Source organism: Octopus bimaculoides, chromosome 2, assembly GCF_046866305.1.
Source record: "Octopus bimaculoides isolate indiv1 chromosome 2, ASM4686630v1, whole genome shotgun sequence".
Classification (NCBI taxonomy): Eukaryota; Metazoa; Mollusca; class Cephalopoda; order Octopoda; family Octopodidae; genus Octopus; species Octopus bimaculoides.
Genome location: NC_142929.1, coordinates 135,152,969 through 135,172,532, shown reverse-complemented (window position 1 = coordinate 135,172,532; position 19,564 = coordinate 135,152,969). Strand labels below are relative to the sequence as shown.

The 19,564-nt window shown below is 33.9% G+C and overlaps 1 protein-coding gene across 9 annotated transcripts in view; it reads right to left on the bottom strand.

The window, feature by feature from the left end:
* Positions 1-19,564, bottom strand: part of LOC106880133 (nuclear receptor subfamily 1 group D member 2) — a 207,272-nt gene that overhangs the window by 144,245 nt on the left and 43,463 nt on the right. The gene's annotated exons all lie outside the window — the stretch shown is intronic.

Below are 19,564 nucleotides of genomic sequence, written 5' to 3'. Positions count from 1 at the left end.
GGAAAAAAAATTGAAATACTGAGAAAAGATTTATATTTACTCTGAAATACAATATATATATAAAATGGAGAACTAAAATATGTAAATGAAGAGAACCAAGATTTAAACTTCAACAATAACAGAACAAGGAGTGAATGGATGTGAAAAATAGAGACGTAAACATTTCTTCTCGAGAATTATGTTTTTATTACGTGAAAAAATTTTCTATTTCTCATAATATATAGAAGCTGAAGGTGTTATTTGATTTTAAAAAATAACTATTATGCTTGAATAATAAAAACTTAATATAATTTAGTTAAGGAAATGTACCATTGATATAGAGTAATTACATTCCATGTAGACTTCCTCTCTTTTTTTTTTTAAACTACTTTATGTCTACAGGTGGAATGAGTTTTTATGTGTGAGTGTTATATTCATTCTGATATTATTCCATGTATAAATGGAATGGCATTTTTGTAGACTAGAAAGAGCAATTATTATTATTTTTACCCTCCACAATGTGATGCTCTTCCTAATATCAATCTTTTAATCCTGAAGAAATAGTTTGAATCTATTTGTCAGTCAAGTTCATTGAGGCAAACTGAGTATAATATGTTGAATTAGTGTTAACATATTTCATATAGTAAGTGATGACGAAAGTACATTCACTTAATGACTAATACTTTAATAATTTCAACAAGGCTTTTTTGTTAATGTGTCTAGTATGCAAATTTCCTGGCAAAACTGCCCATTTCTGGGCTCCAGCCATCTCTCAGGCTGGATGGAGGCTTCCTGGTAGATCACGTTATCAGAGTACTTGCTACAGGAGCTCTTTCACCAACACAATCAACTTTGGTATGCCATGATTAGTTTTGTCACACGCCACTACTTCTCTTATACATCAAATAATTTAAGGAAGTTATTTTTAACCTAGAATTCTTATTCCTTGATCACCCCAACCAAAATTAATTATAAATAAATCATATATAAACAAATAAAAACAATATATATATATATATATATATATATATATATAAGTTTAATAGGGTTTTTTCGTCCCTTTAAATCATTTAAGCTTTCTCACTATAAAAATTAATTTCTAATAAATGAAATAGAGACAGTATAACTTTTATCAAACCATTCATTCTAACCCCAATTTATAGAGCAAATCATTATGCTACCTTAGTACAGTTATAATACCGCAGCTGTTAAATACTAATCAACGAACAGACCCAACTCTCTATTAAAAAAACTCAAACACATCTACTACTACACAGATACCATCCTTCCCTTCATTCTCCTCCATCCTTCTGCATCTAAGTACCATCAACATGCAACCTTGATAATACATACACAAATTTTTACTCTATGAAGAGACTTCAAAAACATTCTCCAATAGAGTCATACCAATCTTCACACCTTCAAGAAGAAAACATTACTGCACACACCCTCTAAATGTAAACAGCTACTAAGATACTCAAGATCATTATAAATGCAAACCTTCACCACAATCTGGAAAATGTACATCCTCAGTGTAGTTGAAATTGCACCACAAAGACTGGCCTCCTTTTTCATGGCCAGAAAATACTTCAGACTCCAATGACTTTCAATTCTCTACAAAGCTCAGATAAGACCCACAATAGAACACTGCTGTTATACACACACACACATATAGAAATCCTACATTTCATCAAACAAAAAAAGGCCACTCAACTGATTAGCATGAAGTCATAACCAACATTTCAACCTCAGACATGTTGTTGTTATTATCGTCGTTGTCGCCACTGCAGCCACCACCACTATTACCACAGTGGTTTCTACTCTACAGAGCTAGTTGGCCTCATGCCCACTACACTCAGAAACTATCATATCATTTATCCCTCCACTTATCCATACAGTGCCAATTATTCCAAACTCTGAACTCACTACTATACCAAGTGTTTCCTTTCTAGAATGCTGTCCCACTGGAATTCTGGCCTCAAACATTTTCTCTGAAACTGTTGATTTGCAAATGTTCAAGGGGAAAGTTAGTCATATCAATCACATTTATTTTGGAGGGGCTATGAAGGCCATGAACACAGCCCCATCTTTCAGAGCAAACTAAAGAAAAAAATATTTTGGTATAATATGACTTGAGTACAACAATACACAATGACTATAAGATTTGATTCAATGACTGAACTAATGAGGGACTAAATACTCACAAATCAAATGCAAAACATTCTGGTAAGTACAATTAATTCTGCCCATCTCTTCCAACCCTTTTGTTAAAAAGAATGCAAGAAGGCAATCTCCAGTCATCTTTACAGCCTAATAAATATATGAATGGAGGATTGATTCTGTCTTGAGGGGGCAATTTGGAGGTTCTGCATTGTTACATTCCCTAACATCATTAACTAAAGGGAAATTGATTCTTAATTTCCCAAGTTTATAAAATGAATAGCAGAGGTGCATGGTTTAGAGGCTAGGGTGTTGGACTCAGGATCATAAGATTTTGATTCTTGGACTGGGTGAAACATTGTGTTCTTGAGCAAAACAATTTTATGTTGTTCTAGTCCACTCAGTAGGTAAAAATGAGTATTCCTGCGATGGACCAATGTCCTATCCAGGAAGGAATATATATATGCCAGAGAAACCAGGAATCTGGCCCAATGGTCCTTACAGAGTAATGTGGACTAACCATAAAATAAATAAATGCTATTCACGGGTGGTAAGCTCTTTGACAGCTGACTCAATAACTTGATTTCAAGTCCCAAATGTAGCTATTTAATGTTTCACTTATGTTTCATTATAGTAATTCCGGTGATAAGTTATAAGAACATGAAGTGGATTTAACAGTCATGTTGACTTGTATTTGACAGATTATTCCGTGAAGATGAAACAATTCAATACTCCCCCTACCACCCTCTAACATGTTATGGACACTATTTACATAATGTAACACTAGTTTTTGAACTCTGTATTTCTATAACACTTAAGTTCCCAAAGTGGATGCGGATATTACTTGAAGGGAGCTGTATGAGTGAAGGCATTCCCAAGATGACATTGAATTTGCAGTTATATCTTTGTAATTTCCTGAAATACTATCTCTGACAGTATTGTGTGAGCCACTCATCTCAGTAATGCTGCAAGATAAAGAGTACAGTGAATGAAATGTAGAAACAAGAAGCTGTTGGATCTGAGCCAACAAGAGTAATAAGCTAGTCTGGAATTACACTAACATCATTAGCATTCTGTTTTAATGCTTTATTATCAAACTGTGGAGACTCACAATATAAACTCCATTCTTAATTAGTAAGCAATCACTGTCTCTCTAAATCGTCTGTACCAATTATCAATTCAATTATGAAGGCAATTTGATAACATTACGATACAAAATTCTCTTACATTTTCTCGCTTTTGCAGACTAGCACTTTGTATGACATGCATGCACACACATGTATGCATGCAGACGTACAAACTGTTGCACTTTATAGTTATATTGACCATTTATTAAATTATTTAACCATGCACACCCTTTCATTTTTCAACAGCTAACAGCACCAAAATATTTTCTTCTTGTCATTACACAATTTTAATTATTTAAATTATTAGTTCTTACATAACATACCAATCATTTGATCTTCCTTTTTTTTTAAGGGGATGGGATATCTTTTGTGTCATAAACAATGTGCCAGTATTGGGTCAGAGAGAAAAGACAAACAACTGTATGGTCAAAGAAGAGCTAAGAACATTTAACTGTTAAAAAAAAAATACTTCGTTTCACATTAAGATTGCTTATTCCAATTCCATAATAACAAGTACCTTATTTGACGGCATAGAAGGTGCATGAGTCTAATAGATGCACACCAATTTCAGCAGTGCATATTCAGGAAAAATGCTTGTAGTGCATTAAAGCATGGAATATAGGCTCAACTTCACATATACAACCTGAGGTGATTTTCTTGAGATACTGTTTTTTAAAAAAAAAGTGTGACTATTATGCCAGTAGACAAGTGACAAATTTTCTAAGATCATAACAAAAAATTTCCAAAACTATAGCAGAAAATTTCAAAAGTAACAAAACAGTATAGTAATTATTTTTATTTCTTTAAATCTGATATCTCTACAAGGTATCACAGGTTTTCTACGACAAAGAAATTATATTATAAAATTTATTCTTTCTAGCCTACATACAAAACCTTGTTTCACAATTTCTTAGGCATTCAATTAATCTTTCATACTTTGATAACATAAATGATAAGAATAAGCAACAGCTCAGTAATTGCATTCATATACCAAAATTCCCTGAACACCATAACTGTAAGCCAAGAAGATAATTATGCAATATCATTCAGTCTCTCAGTAGCATATCTGTGATTTTGTATAAATCTTACTATGATGTTCTCATCTCTTGAAGAAGGTTCAGTCAAGTAGTATCCTCTTGGTGCCTTTTCCAGATAAACTATGAAGATTAAGATTTTTTAGAGAAAAGAAACTGGAAGCAGCAATGCTCATTTCACTTTTAAAGACATTAGTGACAAACCATATAAAATAAACTAAGTTGCAGACATGGTTCCTTAAAAGTCTATTGTTATGTGTTATCAACACTACTACATCACTGTTGATTTCTAGCAACATTCTTATCAATAACATCTACGAAATCCTTCCAAGCCTTCATTTAAATGAAGTCAGGCGTCATGTAGTAATTGTTATTTGTTATTATTTTTTGTCTTTCAAATAAGGAAATAAAAAGACAGTGTAAGCAGGAGATAAACTTCAACCTAGCAGCCTCTATTCTAAGTAATAAAAACAATGCATATGTTTCCTAAGATGTAAGGAACCATTCCTGAGAGACAGTGTTTTCCTTTTGTTTCATAAGCATTATGTGTATGAGATCGAAACCTCATTCGAGATAGCATACCAAACTACTGTGAGTAATGCTTTTTATATGATGAGATAATACCTATATCTTCAGAATCTAAGTGACCTGAAGCATGTAGAATTAAGTGCAAATCTCATATACACAATAAAACACCTGCAGGTAATTTGAAAGATTTTTGAGTTGGTATTCCAGTATCATATGCATTCATCCATATTGTTTCTACATTCACCTACAATGGTACTCATAATCATACACTTTGTGATTTGATGAAACATTTAATTGTTATACAGTGACCTTACAGTGCAAGTAGTCAGCTAGATGTCCATCCCTGTAGTATTTATATAGAACAAATACAACTATATCAGTTAGAGTTAAATCTCTTTAGTAGAGACTGCACTGCTCCACTAAGAAAAAATGAACCATTATCTAGTTAACCTGCACCTTAATGACTCAGCTATCTGCAGCCATTGTACAAACATCAACTAGGTACCTATGGCTGTATAAATAATTATAGACTTTGGATGTAAAAAGAATGCAGTTTGTATTAAGGTGTTTGATATCTTCACATCCTTCTAATCAAATTCTTGGTGCAGCATTTTAAAAGAAAGAATGATTTAGCATAAAACTGGGCAAATTATGAACAAGTGAGATCCTTTAAATGTCTGTTTAATCTGAAGGCAAATAATCTTCAAATCATACCTGACCACCTTAACCCCTTACCCGGCAAAGACAAGTTGACTGGTCTTCATCCAATTTGTCTTTTTCAGAGGGTGACGATTAAACTCGTCCAAAACATATAATTTCAAAAACAGCCACAGATGAGTTTATATATCAGTTCTCAGCATTCCTCAGTTTTTATCAGGGTTCCCCCCACACACATACACATATTGCACCCAGATATTGAACTTAGAAAATGACAATGAGTATGAACTTTCTATTAGAAGCTTGGATACATCAGATGAGAGTGCAAGCTCGTCTGATAAAAAATATTCGTCTGAAAATGAAACGTTTTCTCCAAAAGATGTCACCGGGAAAAGGGGTTAAGAAAAAGAAAAAAACAAGTCAATGTAATTCTGTATATGCTATGTTTTGTAAAAACAAGAAAACAAAGACAAGATGGCTGACACGTAATACTCTGAGTTTTCATATTCTGGTATATATACATAAAAAAAAAAGCACAAGATTTAATAATCTATTGCTAGGATTGTGACATGAGAAAATCCAAAGACTATATCTTCACTGATGAAAATGTGTTAGTAATAGATTATTTCTCAGATGACAGAAAATATGTGAATAACTATAATAACAAAAGTAGCAATTTATTATTTTACTAATAATTAAACTAGTGATGCATGTAGCCATACAGTGCTAAAAGGACATTGAATAAAATTCTACATATGAAAATAAACTTAATGAAACCACTTAATTTCTTTTACATTCTGTTGAGTGATACCTATACCCTACAGGATTAAAATCAAGAAATCAAGACCATGCTAGCACCAGAGAGGAACTAAACTCTATAAGCTAACAGCTGGAAGTTCCTATCCATTCATCCACAAACACTAACTTGTAGCATATTGTTGAAAGTTGATCTAATTCAAAAGCCCAATCTTGTAATGATTCTGTTACAGAACAGAATGACAAATAGGGGAAGAGATTAGTTTTCTTATTTATATTAGAGAGTTCTCCATTTCCTTCAAAATGAATTTAAAGTCAATATGATTCTTGTGATATCATGTGTTTCAGAATTGGCTGACGGATGCAGTCATGTTTGGTATTGTATCATGCAGAAAGTTAAGAGTTACAAACTGACAAAACAAAAGAAATGTGCTTACATGGAGAAGAAAACCCAGCCTCAGTGGATAAAGTATTATCCTATTTGTTCATTATATCACATTAAATGTGTTGAAAATTTTTCATTAGAATCCTGTGTTAAAAATATAATAGTATTTGTCTAAGATCACCCAAATATCAGGCTTAGATATTAGATTTAGAAACATTTTAAGCCTTTATGCCACCTAGGGATTTATTAAGGGTCATTTTCAACGCAGTGGTTAATTTACAAAAGCTTTTATATATATTTGTGTGTGTATGATGATGATGATCCTCATATAATATTTGTATTCAAATTTGGCAATGGCTGAGCAGTCTGACTGGAGCTGGTAAGGCCAAGGGCTGCACCAAACTCCATTGTCTGTTCTGGCATGATTTCTATGGCTTGATACCCTTCCTAATGCCAACCACTCCACAGAGTGCTTAGTATGTTGCACCAGTGCTTTTAATATGGCATGAATACTTTTTATGTGACACCATTACCAATATCAATTCTGCAGTCGCAAATGAGTTTTTTTTTTTAGTACAGCAAAGTGCTAGATATCTCAGTCCTTTGTCATCTCCTTCATAAGGTTCAGTGTTTTGAGAGTGGTCTTCAATACTTTGTCCTATATCTTCCTGGGTCACCTTCTTCCACAAGTTCCATCCACTTTAAGTGATCAGCACTTTTGTATGCAACTGTTTTATTTTATATATCATCATTCATAGTAGAGCTGGGTAAAATACATCTTCAAAGTACACATTTCAATAAATCATTTTCCATCTGTTTGTTTTGGTCACACAAAAGAAGATTAAACCTATTTGAACATTAGTTTCTACCCTTATTTGTTCTATTGAATTCAGAGGGATAAAATCTGTACAGATATCGTCAGAATTAAAATTCTGAATTATAAGCTATCAAAATAAATCGTCAAACCTTTTATTCATATTTTAGATTTAATAAAAATAGTCTTTTAGGCCTCATGTGACCTTTAATATTACATCCACTCAATATCATGAGTGTCATAACTACCTCACTCATGTCATGCATGTTTTTCTAGAGATCCAAGACCTTCTAGATATAGACAAAATTACTGAGAAGTTGCAAGGAGCTAAGGAGTCATAAGCTACTTATGACAAAAGACCTGTATGTTTGCTCATTTGGATAATTTGTTGAAATAAGTATTTTAAAGCTGGATGTACTTATCAGAAACAATAAGTGTCATGTAAATTGGGAAACCTATTTTCCTGTAAAGTAAGGCAAAGTTGACATATTTTTACATATTACACACACACTAACCCACATATTTATAAATTACAACATAACATATTTTTATGTTGCAATACAACTTAATACATAATTATTAATGTAATAACACTCAGACCAAACTAAAGACAAGAACACAATAATATTTATTAACAACATTACATATCTTACTTCCTAATAAAAAATAATAAAAAACTCCTCCAAAGTCTTCAGGAATATACTATAGTCTTTTCTTTTTACTTCCATTGAGTATATTCAGTTCAAAAGGTGAACATACTGAGTATACATTAAGAATCAAAGGGTTCTTAAAAACAACTTTTCCTTATAATCTCATGAGAATATCCTCAAAGTCAGATAAAGCAGTCTTTAGGGTCAGAAAATACTCGAGAGCCCCAATAACTAACAAACCTAAACAAAGGTGTGCAAGCCCCACAATGGAGATTTACTTCTACATATGAAGTAGTGCTGCTGTTACACATACAGATGAAGGATATAGGTGTAGGCATGGTTGTTGAGGTTAAAAAGCTTTCTTCCCAACCATGTGATCTTCATTTCAGTCCCACTGTGCAGCATTTTGGGCAAGTGTCTTCTATCATAGCCCTAGACCAACCAAAGCCTTGTGAGTGAATTTAGTAGACGGAAACTGAAAGAAGTGCACCTCACAGACACACACACGTACACGTGTGTATGCTCTTATCTGGACATCATGTGATTATTGTAAATGAGCATCACCATCATACATAGTATACATTCCCAGTCTTCCACAGGAAAATATTGCACAACTTGGAAACAGATTATGGTTGTAACAGGAAGGGCATCCATCCATAGAAAATCTATCTTGACATATTCCATCTGACCCATGCAAACATGGAAAAATGGATGTTAAACAATGAAGATAACATCCTGGACCACTTCAAAAACAAAAAGCAAAACAAAAAAAAAATGGAAAGACATCGAGTTGATTGCCCTAAAGGGGATCTTCAACACACTCCTATCTCTGGTCCTTAAATAAGCTGTCTATTCTTTTTGCCATTGTTACCACTACTAACTACAGTTGTGACATTTGCTCTTCGAGACTCGATAGTCAGGTACCATCACTTAGATACTTTTAAGTTTCTTGACTCTCCTCTTCTCATGATCCATATTGTGATCCCACCTAATCCTTCCTCTCTAGAATGTTAATTTGGAACTTCTTTTCAGACTGTTTTTCCTACCAGTATTAAAGAAGTAGAATAATTATGATCTTGTTAGTCAAAGAGAACCTTTAAACCCATCATCTTCCTCTAGACCAATCCAATAAAAGAAAAAGAATGTTAATGTGAGGAAGATTAAACAGGACCATCAGCACAAAATTGATGAACTTTACACGACACACACATATGTAGATTGTAGAAAAGCACAGAGAAGTACATACAGAGTGCTAAAAGAACATAAAATGACAGTCTACTTACAATATTATTAAATGAAATTATTAATCAGATAAACTGACAAACATATAGACTGTTTTAAAAATAGATAGTCAGAATGGTAACAATAGATACAACAAAACACATATGCACACATACACAGATTATATATATATATATATATATATATATATATATATATATATATATATAAAATGAAGTAAATCTACAAAATATTTTCACCATTAAAATAAACAAACGTTACATAAGGTTCAACAAACAAAAACCATAAACTGCATAAATCTCAATAATAAACTATTCTTAGTAATGTGTTATGAAAACAAGTAAACAACTTTATTATGAATAACAATCCCACAAGCAGAGCATACAAAAGAAGATCGATTGTCAATGATTTTCTGTCTTCACAGAAGTTTGAAATCCTTGACAACTACATCGAAACTGAACAGACATAAACAGCTTTGTTTGAGTATCTGACAATGCGCTTGCAGCAGGAAATAGTTGGCACTCGTTCAGAAGAATACCACTGAACATAACTAGTTAGGAAAATACTGGAAGACAATAAGATAATGCAAAAAAGATAATAGACTAAACTTACTGACTCAACACAGTATTCACATTGATATTGAAATTTAAACCTGAATTAAACACAAAAATAAGGATCTAGAAAACATTAGATAGTAAATAAATAAAAATGAAATTACAATTATACAATATATAAACCCCTTTTAATCAGCCAACACTGGAAGATGTACCCACTAAGCACATCTTGCATTATATTCTAGTTAGTAGATGAGGGATTCTTTTGGTAGTATGAAATGGATGATAGACAAGTAACTGAATGCATTTGCAGTTCAATTCCTATCAGTGTTGGTTAAAATTTTCATTTTTAAGTATTTCATTAGGACAAGTCATCAAAAATTAATCATCTTAAATGCTAAAACTTTCAAGCTTGTCAATATAAGAATTTTATTAATCCTGCTTAACCAAAACAGGATTTAATTAACTAACCAGTCACCTGATAATAGTTTTTACAGCATCCAGAAACTCAGAAATAATTGTGAAAATGGATATAATCTAGCTTGAACAAACTTTTCATCCATCATTGCAACATCTTAGAAGTGAAGGTAAATAAAAGAAAAAGCTTACTGATATGGAAGAGCAGGAAATGTTCACTGAAAGTTTATATTTCATATTCCATCATAATTTCATCTCAAACAAGTAGAGTTAAATAAACATTTGCATTCCATTTTTGGTTAAGACAACTAACACCATTCACTTTGAACCTTTTACATATTCTGGCGTTAAGAAAAAAATAACAATGGTCTTTTACTCCCCCGCCCCCAGTTCAACCAGTTAAATGAAAGCCACGAGGGAAATTAACAGACGTTATTATCAAAAACGTGGTACAAACAAATCATAAGACCCAGTCTTCAGTAATAAAAGAATGATGAAGTCAGACAACATGAGACAGAAAAGCAATTTAGGTAAATTATCTCAAAAATTATTTTTTCACTTTGCATTCACAAGGTTTTGGTTTCAATCCTACTGTGTGGCACATTAGGTCAGTGTTTTCTACTATAGACCCAGTAAACCCAGGTTGACCAATACTAGAAGAGGAAATTTGGTACATGGAAACTGCATTAAGCTTACACGTGTGTGTGTGTGTGTGTGTGGTGTAAATGTACATGTATATTCCACGCTTATCACAAACTGAGCAATGTAGTGTTGAGGCTGACATTATCACCAGTCACTCAGCACTTTGGAAGATCTACGGAATAAAGAAATCCTTTACTGGAAAAAAAAACAGTAAAGGTTGGCAACAGGAAAAGCATCCAGCCATAATATCCTGCCTTAACTAATTCTGTCCAAACCCATGCTAGCATGAAAATAATTTGACATTAAACAAATAAACAAGAGTATTTATTTAAAAGAATTATAGTTATATTTCACTGGATTATTCTTTTAACCCATCTGAGACTGGCTGTTTCCAATACAAAACATATTCTTAAGAGTACATATTTAAATTAAAACTTTCATATCATAATTTTATATAAGGCTCTTTTCATTAGGCTACGTTCCAATTACAAACAGAGTACAGGTAGCTTCACTTATTTTACAAAACCCTCTCAAATTCTTGAATATTTATAAAAAAATGTAATGTATATTATTAGAAATATGTTAACAAAAGGATTTGTAGTGAAACAGACAGACTAAATCCTACATAATGCTAACTGGACAAATATGGTCATATATTTGAATAGCTTGTTAAGGGTTCATAAAGATGGATGAAGAAATCATTTTGATGAGCAAGGTTTAAGAGAATTATATATTATATAGGGAAGAGGAAGCTTAAGTCCAAATAATAAGAGGTAATTGGGTTTATCACATCTGAAATTTAAATTCAATTGCACATTAACTTATAAGAGAGAAAAGATTAAAATTGAACATTCTCCAGCTGACTATTGAATGTTTGCTACAGTGAAACCAGACTATCTTCTTCTTGGTTAGTAGATTTGATTATTTTATAGCAACAGATGAAGCAATGAAAAATAAACATTCCTATAAAAAGTAAATCAATAGTCCAGTTCCAAAGATAGATCAACCAACGTCTGGAGCCAATATCAATATCCAAAGATAACCTTACTAAGTGTCCATTCCTAAAGATAATTTACCAATATCCAAAAATAATTTATCAATGTCCAGACCTCTACATCCAAAGGCAATCAGCTGGTGTCAAAAGCTCAAAAATAATCTGCCAATGAAATAATTCTATAATCATAGACAAAAAAAAAAAATTATTTTAAAGATTAGAACACAAAAAATAAATAAACAAATAAATATAACTAAATTTCTTTCATAACTCTTTTGTAATATTTGGTTGATAAGTTTTCTATTGTAGAAGTCTGCAAAACTAGACATTTGTTTCAAAGAATAATGAAAATATTTTGCTTCTAGGTGCCCTTACAGTATGCTGACCAGTCCTGTTACACAAGTATAATGTAGATAGAAATGATGTGCTTCGCTCAATGGCAAAATGTAATAAATATATGATGAAAAAAGAGTTTACACTCTTATAAGTTTGTTACCATGTCAGTTACGTATACATGTGACACCTGATTCTTTAATCCTGCAGTGATCATCATCATCATCATATATCATCCACTTTTCCATACTTGTATGGATTAAATAGAATTTGTTGAAGATGATTTCTACAGCCAGATGCCCTTGTTGCCAACCATCACTTGTTTCCAAGCAAGTTAATATTTTTCCATGGCCAGAAATGGACATTGCTAGCATGATGGTAATAGTTATATAAGAACTATTATATAAAGTCTAGGTAAGGAGACAATAATACACATCATCATCAGTCATTTTCCACGCTGACATGAGTTGGACAGTTTGACAGGAGCTGACCAGCTGAAGAGTTGCCCAGGCTCCATTTGTCTATTTTCACATGGTTTCTACAGTTAGATGCCCTTCCTAATGCCAACCACTTTACAGAGTGTACTGGGTACTTTTACACGGCACTGGCATGAGTGATTTTTATGTGACACCATCACCGATGAGCCTGCATTATTAGGATCACTTGGTTGAAGAGGGATGTAGGGGACATGCCTGTATGCAAGAACAGCCTTGATTTTACTTAGCTTGACATGTCTTCTCAAGCACAACAAACACACAGACATACATAGGAAGAGAGAAAGAATCATATACATGATAGATTTCATTCAGTTTCTGTCAAAAAAAATTCTCTCTCAAAGCTTTGGTACATCCAAGGCTATAGTAGAAGACACTTACTTAGGTGCCACCGCAGTGGAATTTAACCCATACATTGAGCCTTATTGGGAATGGGTAGTCTTTTCAATGATTATTATCAACATAGCTTTTTTACAAATATTTTCAGTAAAATAAATATCACAAGTAACTCTATCTTAGCTTTTATTTGAAATGCTGTGCTGTGATAGTTACACTGCAATCTACATAACTCATCTAGTGTCAAAATATCAAGGGTAGTCTCAAGCCAAGCATAATAACCACCTTGAATAAACTCAGTGAAGTAAGCAGGAGAGAGGGGAGGGAGGGGGAGGGGAGGGGAGGGGGAGAAGGGGGGAGGGAGAAGGGGAGAGGGAGAGGGGAGAGAGGAGGGGGGTGGGAGAGGAGGGGAGGGGGAGAGGAGGGGAGAGGGAGAGGAGGGGGAGAGGAGGGGGAGAGGAGGGGGAGAGGAGGGGGAGAGGAGGGGAGGGGGAGAGGAGGGGAGGGGGAGAGGAGGGGAGGGGGAGAGGAGGGGAGGGGAGAGGAGGGGAGGGGAGAGGAGGGGAGGGGAGGGGAGGGGAGGGGAGAGGAGGGGAGGGGAGAGGAGGGGGGAGGGGGAGGGGGGAGGGGGAGAGGGGGGGGGAGAGGAGGGGGAGGGGGGGAGAGGGGGAGAAGGGGAGGGGAGAGAGAAGGGGGGAGAGAAGGGGAGGGGAGAGAGAAGAGGAGGGAGATAAAACTAGAACCAATAAATGCGAGATCAGATGTTACAATGACAGCAATAATAACCAAAAGATTATTAAGTGAAAATACAAATCTTTGTAAAGATACCTTAGTATTTATCAGGTAATTTCCCCTAGAAACACAGAAGTTTCTATAGCTATCACCGAACCATGAAAAGTAGAATAAACTGTGTTGTAACACAATGCCTCAGAATACATTAAAAACCCATGAATGGCATATGAATGGCGGTGAACGGGATCTGATTCTCACAAAGCAGCTATTAACTCTTGTGTTGGATGCTGAAGAGAGGTGTACTCTAAAAAGTTATGACTTCAAAATCACACCACAGAGTCACATGACTATTTACTCAGATTGTTTTGAATTAGTCATGCTTTATCTCATAGCTTCAAGATTTCAATGATGTGATTATTTATTTTAGAATGATATTGTACAGTAGGTGTGCGAGAACAGATCTGGCCATTTTTAACACATACAAGTAGAATATTTGGACTTAATATGGCCAGTTTAAATGCTAAAGGGCTAATGTTTTGATGTGAAGTGAAAATTAATTTCTGTGCTACATAAAATATTCTAATTTCATGTTAAATTCACAAGATTGGTAAAATTTATTTGTTCTAATGACAGTAAAGAATGTTTACATGTATTTATGTATATATAGAATGTTGTATGTGCATGCGTATATATATATGTATGGATCTAGTTAAAAACGGGGGCACCAGTTTTCATTTATGTTTTATGTAGTGTTTTTGGTACCGAAAGACTTTCAAACTTCGTATACTTATCTATTTTGTGTTATAGAACAGAAAAAAATTTTTGTATTCGAAGTTATTTCATGTAAAAAATTGTCTTATTTCGATAATTTCAACCAATCACTGTCAAGTATTCAGCTGTTTACAGTTACTCCTTTGGCAGTTTAAGCGGTTCCTTTGGCAGTTTAAGCGGTGTAAAGCGTATTTAATCTCCATTACTTCTGACATTTTGCAGAGAGGCAACACACGTGTGTTCGTTTTCCTTCGTTTTATTTTTAATATAATTTCGTTAACATCTGCCTGAACTGTATGTGTACAACATTTGCCCTAACCCTTCCCTCAAAAACCAGGCCTTGTGCCTATAATAGAAAGGTTTATTAGCTACTGCCAATATGCTTCAGTCATTTTTTGACAAGGAAATAATAATTTTATCACCGCCAGAATCGTTTGAGAATCGTTTGTTTACGTAGTCAGCACTTACTGTATTCGGCTGAATGGACGTCAGTCATTGGTTGAAATTACAGAAATATGACAACTTTAACATGAAATAAGTTGCAATATAATAATTTTTCTTAAGAAGACTAAGAGAAAAAGATGTTTTATATGACACATTCTACCAGTGTCCCAAGTTTCAAAGTGTTTCGTTAAGAAAATACTGGCGCCCTCGTTTTGAACTAGATCCATATGTATGTATGTATGTATGTATGTATGTATGTATGTATTAGTGTAATTTATGTTCACCTATGTTTCAAACCAACATTCTAACACTGTGACAAAGCACTAATACCATCACCCAAATTTTCTCGCTTCCCCTAACAATTTAAAAATTTTTCATCATAGCAGTAACTATTTGTGGTTGTTTGATGTATTATACCTATCCACCTGCCTATTCTCCCTCTTATCCACAATATTTTAATGTCACCTTAATGATATCTCCTTTTATGATTGTGTGAGGAATGCATCTATCTTCTTGGCCAACTCTGTCTCCTTTTCCTTTATCATCTTGTTTCCTTGCCTCTTCATCCTCTCATACAACTTCTTTTATGTAATAGTCCCTCTCCCTACCAAATCAAACCCTCACTTTCAGTTTTAACCCTTGTTTCGTCACTCTCAGATAAAGAGCTAAAGTAATAATACATTATATTTCTTAATCCTTGTCAAAAGAAAATTAACAATCTTCTCTTTAATTTTTACCAATGCAGAGCAGTTTCCTTGGATTCTACAACAGTCCAATTTTAATATTTATATTCAGAATACTGTCAAATTCAGAATCTTTTACACAGAACTCGTGCTTAAAATTTCAGTAGACAAGTTCTTAAAATTATAGCAGCTAAATGAACCTGTGCTTAAAATGTTAGAAGTTCACTTCTGTATATAAATCCATGAACGCTTTTATATATGTTTAGTATATTTTTCCCCATGAAAATGTAAGGGTTATACATGCACACATACGTGTGTATGCATGTGAGTGATCTTGTTAAACACAAAGAAGGGCAAAACAGAAACTTAATTCTGATAAGCAGATTTCCTGCCCCCAATATATTAGTTAATGACCTAGTACTGAGTGAAGTCCTCTAACTGGCTTATTACAGTGATTTGAAACTATCCTTGAGAATTTTCTGGTTCATTCTATGATCCAAGCACCATTTCTCTCCCTCTCCCCACCTATCAGTTCTAACACTTTACATCACCCTTCACAAGAAGACATAGAAAATATTTTCTCAGTCATTTTATCTTCTACAAACTATTTATCACCCATTTTTCCCACCAATTTGGAAACTCGTAAAAATTCTAACCTGAGCTGAAATAATTATGAATACATTCCATTCTAAGAAAACTAACAAAGTCCATGAGCATGGTCTAGTTCCTCTTTTGATTACTTAATAATAATAAAAAAAAAAAACCCAACTAAAATTGTACTTTAATATCAATTGTAACCAGTAACACCCAAACACCAATTAATCTCTATCTACAAAATTCTCACTGTAATCTTATCATAGTTATAGGCTGATCTTAGCTGACCTGGTTATATTACATTACAGGAAGTAGGTTCAATATTGCCAGTAAACAAACTGCTTTATCTTCTGACACATATTAAACTAAGATCTACCTACAATAACTGACATAAAGAGACATAATGTACTGTACTGAAAAGCAATGTAATATTTATTGAATGAACTCATATATTTATACATTTCTTTCTCTTCAACTTCTTGTTATTCCATACTTTCTTTAAACATCTTTAGCATATCTTCCTTTTGTTTTTCAGAAACCATGAAATGTTTGAATAATATTTCCATTAATTTGATACAAGCAATTAAATGCCTTAATTGTGATTGTAATATGTGGCTCCCATTCTACCTAGTTAAAACTAGACAGTTGGGGTGGGGGCACAAGCAACAACTACTAGAAATTTCCTGTCAACTGAGCTAACACTATTTTTAAGCTTTTAAAATATTTTCCAGCCTCATAAATAACCACCTCTGATCTCCAAACTCCAATGTTCTTTGGATGATTTAGTAAATGATAAAAAGATTTGATATAAACATGAAATAATCATACAACAGTTGTAATCTGAAAATTAAAATGTGGTCTTTGATGAGTTGAAACTGAATCACTATAAAAGTACAAAGAAGCACAATGACTGTGAGTGGCTACTCTATCAGTGTTTAGTAATTCAATTAATGAATCATAAGCTCTCATCGCATTACAGGTACTACATTTGTGTTTTCCAAGGATAGCCTTAAGTTGTGTGTTTAAGGTAGACAAAAGTATGTCAAAGATAATCACATCTCAAGTGTTAAAAAAAATCAGTTTAACCCTCAATATACAAACTGCATTGATATATATATCATCATCATCATCGTCGTTTAACGTCCACTTTCCATGCTAGCATGGGTTGGACAATTTGATTGAGGACTGGTGAACCAGATGGCTACACCAGGCTCCAATCTGAGGAACCAACCACTCCGAGAGTGTAGTGGGTGCTTTTACGTGCCACCGGCACGAAGGCCAGTCAGGCAGTACTAGCAACGGCCACGCTCAAAATGGTGTATTTTACGTGCCACCTGCACTGGATGCCAGTTCGGCAGCACTGGCAACGATCTCGCTCGAATGTCTTTACACGTGCCATCTGGCACAAGTGCCAGGAAGGCGATGCTGGGCACAGGTGCCATTGACGGTTTCGCTTTCACTTGCCCCAATAGGTCTTTGCAAGCCGAGTTTCATTTCCAATGAAGGAAACGATGTTGACATGGGTGCCAGTCGTCGAATTTAATTCAATTTCGATTATATATATATATATATATATATATATATATATATATATATATATATATACTCTAAATTATAAAGTAATTAAATTAAGAAAACTGCAACTTCCTGTGTCATTTGATGAGTTTTTCTCCTCAATAAATGTTGTAACAGTCATTGCAGCTGTCACTAAAATTGACATATCAATGTCATATGTTGTCTGAGTGACATTGTCGTTGCAACTGCTATCAAAATTAACCTGTCAATATCATGCATTGTTTGACTGACTTGTAACACTGTCAATATGAATGCCACCAAAATTGACATGTCAATGTTGGGTGTCACACTGAACATATAGCACAGTCTTGTGACTGCCACCAAAATTGACAGGTCAGTGTTGGGTGTCATCCCACTGAACATATAGCAGTCTTTATGACAGTAACCAAAACTGACATATCATAAATGTCGTGTTGCCCCATTAAACATATGCCATAAACATATAGCTGTTTTCATGACTGTAGTGAATAAATATGCAAAATTCTTCTGGTGTAATTTGAACTCAAGTCATATAAGTTTGTATCCAAATACTATATCCACTCAACCATCTTGCTTCTAAAAAGAGTTATGAGTAATGTTATATGGAAACAGTGTATTGAAAAAAGTTTAAGCTACATTTATTTCTTAAAAATAGCCACTCTTCCTGACATCACAATATATTCTTTTCTTTTACATGTTTCAGCCCTAAAGCTATGGCCATACTGGAACACTCAACTTATTTTTTTTCTTTATTATTTTATGATCCTTTTTTCTTTTTGTTTGATCAATTGGCAGAGTAATAAGTGGCAGTGATAAAACATGTTGTAATATCTGTTCCTGTTCTCCTTGCTCCCAGTTCGAATCCCATGTAAGTCTACTTTGCTTTTCATCATTTCAGTATTGATGAATAGAGTAGCATTCCAGTGCTGGTTGGTGCAGCCTTCACATTCTGGATGTTCTGCTAGATCAGTAGTGGGAAGATTGAAAGTGTACTGAAGTCTGCTCTTGACTAAATGGGCTTCTAAAATCATTAACAAAAGCATAGTGCATACTGATAACAAGTGATAGCTATAATAACATTCAGATTACTCTATTAAATGTAATGCTTATTTATTCACATTATTTTGAACTAATCATGCATTATCTCATAGCCTCAAGATTTCAATGTAATTGTTTATTTTTAGAATGACATTGCAGAGTAGGTGTTAGAGGCTGGATCTGACAGTCTGAACATAAAATAGGTAGAATATTTGAGTCAGATATGGCTGGATTAAACACTAAAGGGTTAAAACACAAGAGCAGAAAGGTTTTTATTTTGACTTTTTCTCTTTTTGGTTTGATTGTTGTTTTGACAGCTAAATTTATGCACCACTGCTAGCAATTGAACCAAGAGTAGGAATATGCTTTCTTTGTTAAACATTTTTGCCTTGCTGATTTAAAGGAGAAAAGTCAGTGGCCATTCCAGATGTTTCCTGGATGGTATGGAGGGAGAGAAGAATTAAGTTTCCTTCAAACTGGAAAGCTTGTTCAAATGCTTAGAATAGAGTGGAACCAGTTAAAGACATTTAAGAGCCAGATGGTTGTGACAGACTATGCAACAAATTATGTCTACAATTCAAGAACTGGAAAAATTCTTCCAGGCTGTTCCAGGTATCCATACACATTTGCCTATCAAATTTCACTT